This window comes from Carettochelys insculpta, chromosome 28, assembly GCF_033958435.1.
Source record: "Carettochelys insculpta isolate YL-2023 chromosome 28, ASM3395843v1, whole genome shotgun sequence".
Taxonomy (NCBI): Eukaryota; Metazoa; Chordata; order Testudines; family Carettochelyidae; genus Carettochelys; species Carettochelys insculpta.
The window spans coordinates 15,722,147-15,728,537 of record NC_134164.1 but is presented as its reverse complement, the minus strand read 5'-3'; positions in this window follow the sequence as shown (position 1 = coordinate 15,728,537).

Genomic DNA, 6,391 nt, shown 5'->3' with positions numbered 1-6,391 from the left:
CACTCTGCAGTGCAGGTAAGCAAGCATGAGTGTGAAATTCAGCTAAGTGCTAAGTGTCTTTTAGGTTTGCTTTAGTAAACATGTTTCCAAATAATGAATCTCAGTGACTGTAACACCCCCCCCTCACCCCTGTAGGCTGCAGTCTAGTAACAGACAAATTTTGATTGTGATGTAAAAATGTTTTCCTTAACAAACTAATAGCTGGAAACAGGAGGAAAGCAATGGCTAAATCTACCCAATATTAATCTAAAAATTAAATATTTAAAATATTGACATATTTATGAATTTGAAATTTTAGAATCTAAATTTATGAAAGGAAATGCACCAGATTCTCCTAAATTAGTGATATTATAAAACTGCCATTGTGAAACCATGCAATGTAGTGAAGGTAAAACTTGTTCAAATCATTTGTGCATAGTCTTTAAAAATTATCTCTGTTTTAAAATATTTAAGTGTAATCAAAACATTACATTTACACAGTCTGAATCTTAAAAAGCTGCAAAGCAGTTGAAATAATGAGTATTGTTTTCATACCCTTGGTTTAATACTTTAAGAAGGGTATCACGAGGTTCTGAAATGTATTTTTTTAAAGTTACTCTTTAGCTAGTTTGGTTTGAGATTGGTTAGCATATATTTTGTTAATTTTATTAGTTTACTTCTGTATTTTTCAGAGCTATTGAATGCTTGAATTTTTTCTGTGTTTTTTTTTCTCTTAAGATCTTTATATTGAATGTGAATAATTTATTCATTAATATGAATGTTAACATTATGTGGCTCAAGAGATCTTGGGTTTTAACAATTCTAGCATGGAGTTAAACTATAATGTGTGGATTAAATTTATTGAACTATCCTTGGCAGATACACTGATATGTTAAATATCTGTGTTCTTAGTTTTAGAAATCCTGATATGCAAAAAGTGTAATCACACCACATAAATTATCTTTGGATGATGTGAGAGAGAAACTGATTGAAAATGCAGGAGAAACTGTAATAGAACTATTTTGATCATTGATACGGCTTACAGTACTGCCAAAATTAATTTCATAAGGGCAGCAAAATATAATACAACATCATACCACAGTAGTCACTGCACAAAGACTGGTTAAGTTTGACGTAAGACATGTTGGATGTTATGAAAATATTGTACTGAATTTAGTCTAGTAAGAAATAAAGTAACTTTAGTTGAAAAGTGTTGTTTTACTCTGAATATGCATATTTGAACATGTTCTAGTGAATTATACTCTTTGGGTATGTCTAAATTGTTGAGAACTGTCGGCAAAAGATACACAAATTGTGCAATGCATTTGTGTATTTCCTGCCAACAGTTCTGTCTGGAGAGGCTTTACCGATGCTTGGCCCATCCACAAGGGGCCAAATGTTGGGAAAACACCCTCTGCCAAAAGATCCCTTCTTCCTCATGGACTGAGGAAGACTGGGATGTTGGCAGAAGGCTCCCCACAGAAGCCTGCAATGTAGACGTAGCCTCCTTTTGCATGTTGATATAATGAATGCTAATTTTTATATTCTCATCAGAAAATAAGATTTCTGAACGTCGTTGAAAGGGGCATATACAGTGAATTACAGTAGATTCAAAATTAATAATACTAAAAGAATGCCAGCATTGTATACCATAGCTATCTAAACAATTTTGCAAAGGATTATAAGTTGTTTTTTTTTAAAAATTGCTTTGCACAATAACTAAGGTTAATAAAAGCCAGACGCTTCCAGAGCCTTCCTATTTGAGGATCCTAGTAGATCCAGATGAAATTCTGGTAGTGATACTGATGGGAAGATTTTTCTTTTTGCCAAGGGGGAGGATGAAAACTCCTTAGCCATAGACGCAGTCAGACTTTTTGGGACAAGGTAAAATTTAACAAGAAGTAAGATTTTTTTCTTCTTGGTTACCTTAAGTCAGTTTATGCTAGGAATTCCACACATAGTATATAAAATAGAGAGAACTCTTAGTGGATGCTGAACAAGCCCTGGACATTGCTGCAGCATGAAATCTGACATACAAAGGCAATTGCATGATCATTGTGGTAGTTGAGTTGGTAACAAGAAGAAGGGTTGAGGTTGAAACACACTCTTGTAGCTGCCCTGGAATTTGTGGGAAAGCATGTTTTAATTCCTAGGATTGATTAGTCCTGGTGGAATGGGCTTTGATTGCTGAAGGAGAGACTAAGGCCTGGTCTACACTATAATACTTGGTCATTGTTCTTCTCAGTGTTGTGCAATCTAACCTTAGGTGGCCTGCCATATAGTGAAGTCATCTGCCCTGAGTTTTCCATGCGTTGGATGGATAAAGTTAGGTGTCTAAGGCCTGGTCTACACTAGAAGGTTAGATCAACTGTACCTGAATTAGGTCAATTTTTTAAGCCGTCCACATGCTACAGGTTCTGTTCTGCTGAATTTAAGGGCTCCTAAGGTTGACTTTTGTACTGGTTTTCAGGAGTTCCTTTTCATGACCTTGTATGGTCAACTTTAGGATAGTGCAAATGGAGCATTGTGAAATTCAACATTCTTGGTCTCTTGGAGGTTTCCCACAGTGCCCCAATGTAACCACTATGGTCACCACTTTCAGCTCCACTGCTCTCCAGGTGTGCAGGAAATGGCCTGGGAAAGTTTGAATTTCATTTCCCATTTGGCCAGCATGGTGACCAGAGCAGACAGCACACCTCAGCAGCATGTCTGGCCATGAATTCCCAAGGTCACCAATAACCTTCAACATGGAGAGTGCAGGAGATCCAGGATCTTATTGCTGGGGAGGTGGGGTGGGGGAGTGAAGCTGTGCTGGCAGAACTGTGAAGCAGCAAAAGAAATACAGGCATCTATGCTAAGATCTTGCAGAGCATGGTAGAAAAAGGATTCACAAGAGATGCCCAGCAGGGCTCATGAAAATAAAGGAGCTCAGGCAGTTGTAGGAGAAGACAAAGAAAGCAAACAGATGTTCTGGGTCATCGCCACAAACATCAGTTTGATCAGTTGCATGGGATTCTGGTGAGGGGACTTGAACACTGTCCCCAAACAGTCAGTGGATACCTCCCAAGAGATTCCTCAGGCAACATTAAGGAAAACATGGAGGATAAGGAAAAGGAGGAGGACAACAACGGTCAATACGCAGACAGAGCAGCTGATCTCACCAGCAGCTAAGACCTTTTTTTAACTTTGGGTCTAATCCTCTCCTCCCAGGAGGTTTCGCAGCTGAACCCTGATGGTGAGGAGGGCACCTCTGGTGAGTTCTCATTTTAAATTATTCTACAAGTGGGTTAAGTGAATTGGGTGATCTGTGGTGGGAGCTGTATTTCCACAGCTTAGGCCCCTCTGAACCAGCTTAGCATGTTTGGGGATGGAGTGCCAATCCACCCTGCACATCTCCATAAAGCTCTCAGACAGGTACTTTTTAATTTTCACAAGGTTTTGGAGGAGGCCTGCCTGATTGTGACCTCTTCAATGGCACACCTTTCCACGCCAAGCCTGCAGTAAGCTGGTATTATTTGCACCACAGGGAAGTGCAGCATACTGACCAGCTTTCTGCCCGCATGCAGCCATCATCTGTTCCTTATCAACGTTTGCTGTTCTAAGCAGGCTGATATCTCTTGTTGCAATCTAGAGGAAGCAGGGGAAGGAGCTGTAATATAGGGGGTTTCCCTGGGTACAGCAAAGAAATCCAAACCAGGGCAAATTGCTTAAAACCAATCTACTTACAGTTGAAGACTGGGGTTCCTTCTCTATAAGGCAAACGAAACCAGTCACAAAGAACACCTCTGTTGCCTCTCTGGCTAGCCAGAAGTTGCACAAGCAAATCCCTCAGGCACTCCAGCTTCCCTTGTGCCACAGTCAGCATCCCTATAAATCTCATCAAATCCACACAGGTCTTACCAGTACCAAAGGACCAAACATATTCCTAAGTCAATATATACTGAGATCTTACCCAAAACAGCATGCTGTGCCAATCTTTTAGCATCTAAAATCTAAAGATTTCTATCAATAAAAAGAAAGAATGGAATGAGAGTAATAATTTGTTAAAGTGGTCAAATTATGTACATCAGTCACAAACAAAACAAAAAGCAGTGAAGTAGCACTTTAAAGACTAGCAAAATAGTTTATTAGGTGAGCTTTCGTGGGACAGACCCACTTCCTCAGACCATAGCCAGACCAGAACAGACTCAATATTTAAGGCACAGAGAACCAAAAACAGTAAGCAAGGAGGACAAATCAGAAAAAGATAATCAAGGTGAGCAAATCAGAGAGTGGAGGGGTGGGGGGAAGGTCAAGAATTAGATTGAGCCAAGTATGCAGACAAGCCCCTATAGTGACTCAGAAAGTTCCCATCACGATTTAAACCATGTGTTAATGTGCCGAATTTGAATATAAAAGCCAGCTCAGATGTTTCTCTTTCCAAAACAGAGAGATAATTCCTTTTCTGTAACACACATACCTTTAGGTCATTGACAGAATGCCCCATTCCATTAAAATGTTGACTAACTGTAGGGGCTATACGACAGTTAGTATGGGGACTAACACTGTAGGGGCTTGTCTGCATACTTGGCTCAATCTAATTCTTGACCTTCCCCCCACCCCTCCACTCTCTGATTTGCTCACCTTGATTATCTTTTTCTGATTTGTCCTCCTTGCTTACTGTTTTTGGTTCTCTGTGCCTTAAATATTGAGTCTGTTCTGGTATGGCTATGGTCTGAAGAAGTGGGTCTGTCCCACGAAAGCTCACCTAATGTATTATTTTGCTCGTCTTTAAAGTGCTACTTGACTGCTTTTTGTTTTGTTTTTGGTTCTCTGTGCCTTAAATATTGAGTCTGTTCTGGTCTGGCTATGGTCTGAAGAAGTGGGTCTGTCCCACGAAAGCTCACCTAATAAACCATTTTGCAAGTATTTAAAGTGCTACATGACTGCTTTTTGTTTTGATAGTGTATAGACTAGCACGGCTTCCTCTTTGTTACTTATCGGTCACAAAGTTTGTGATGCAGGCTGCAGCAGATGGAAAAAGCTGCTATCAGGTGATGTGGGCAGCAGAGGAGTTACCGCTCCACATCAATGTGCACAAGCCCCAGGACATTCACCTCACTTGTCTAGCTTTTCTACCTCATCTCCTTGGCCGCTGTGCTCTCCTCTCCATTTTGCTGCAAAGCGCTGTGCCTGTGAGAGCTCTTCACAGCCCACTTGATTCACCTGGAGGCATGCTTTGTCCCAGGAGTCTAGAACCAGGTGGTGGACTGCCTCACTTGCTGGTTCCTTGCTTACAAGTGGTCAGTTTATGGGGATGTCCTCCACTCAGTCTTCCAAAAGTGGGGCTTTTCCTGGATGGACCTCTTCATGTCACAGAACGACCACACATGCTCCACATTCTGTTCCTTCTGGGGTCTCAGCCTAGGTTCCACAGCAGATTTATTCCTTATCCTGTTGAACCAGGGGCTGCTCTATGCCTTCCCTCTTTTCCCCTTATCCACTAGGTGCTCCTCAAGGTTCACAGGGATAGGATGGACATAGTCATCATAGCCCCAGTGTGGACTCGCAGGCACTGATACCCCATTCTGATAAAGCTTACCATGTTTTCACCCATTTGGCTTCCCTTGTTTCCAGACCTCATCACAGAACCATGGCCGCCTTCACCACCTGGACCTCTGGTCCCTTCACCCCATGATGAATTCACTTCATGGTTGAATCCTGCCAAGCAGGCATTCTCAGGGACAATGCAGCAGGTCCTCCTTAGCAGCCACAAACCGTCTACACAGCAATCATAGTTGGCCAAATGGATGTGCTTCTTGTATCGTTGCAGTCAGCACGACCTAGCTCTTGTGTCTACCTTTATCCTGTAGGTGCTCAACTACCTCATTTCCCTGAAGGAGCAATGCCCTGCTTCTACCTCCCTAAAGGTTCACCTGGGGGACATTTTGACCTTTCATCCTAGGAAAGGCAGGTGCTCTATTTACTCACACCCTATGGTGGGATGTTTCCTCAAGGGCATGGACCATCTCCATACCGCCATTCCACCAGCTGGTCCCAGCCTGGGACCTTAACCTGGTGCTCCAGGTGCTTATAGGCCCCATCTCTGAACCTCTGGCCAATTGTTCTCTCCTCTACTTGTCCTGGAAAGTGGCCGCCTTCTTCAAGTGGTCCCTGTGTGTGCTCCGCAGTAGGTGTCAGGCTTGCCCAGCGCCGCAGATCGGAATTCTTCTAGCAGTTTCCACTGGATCGCGCATGCGCCGATGCATGCCGCTCCCTTGCGCGCCCTCGGTCATGTGCACGATCCGGTCCCCGCCAGTTCCTTCTCAACTGCCAATGGCTGCAGACTGAATCCGCTCCGGCTCTAAAGCCTGAGACAGATAAGATAGTTGTTTTTACTTGTTAGCTCGTTGTTCTTACTATTATACAAAAA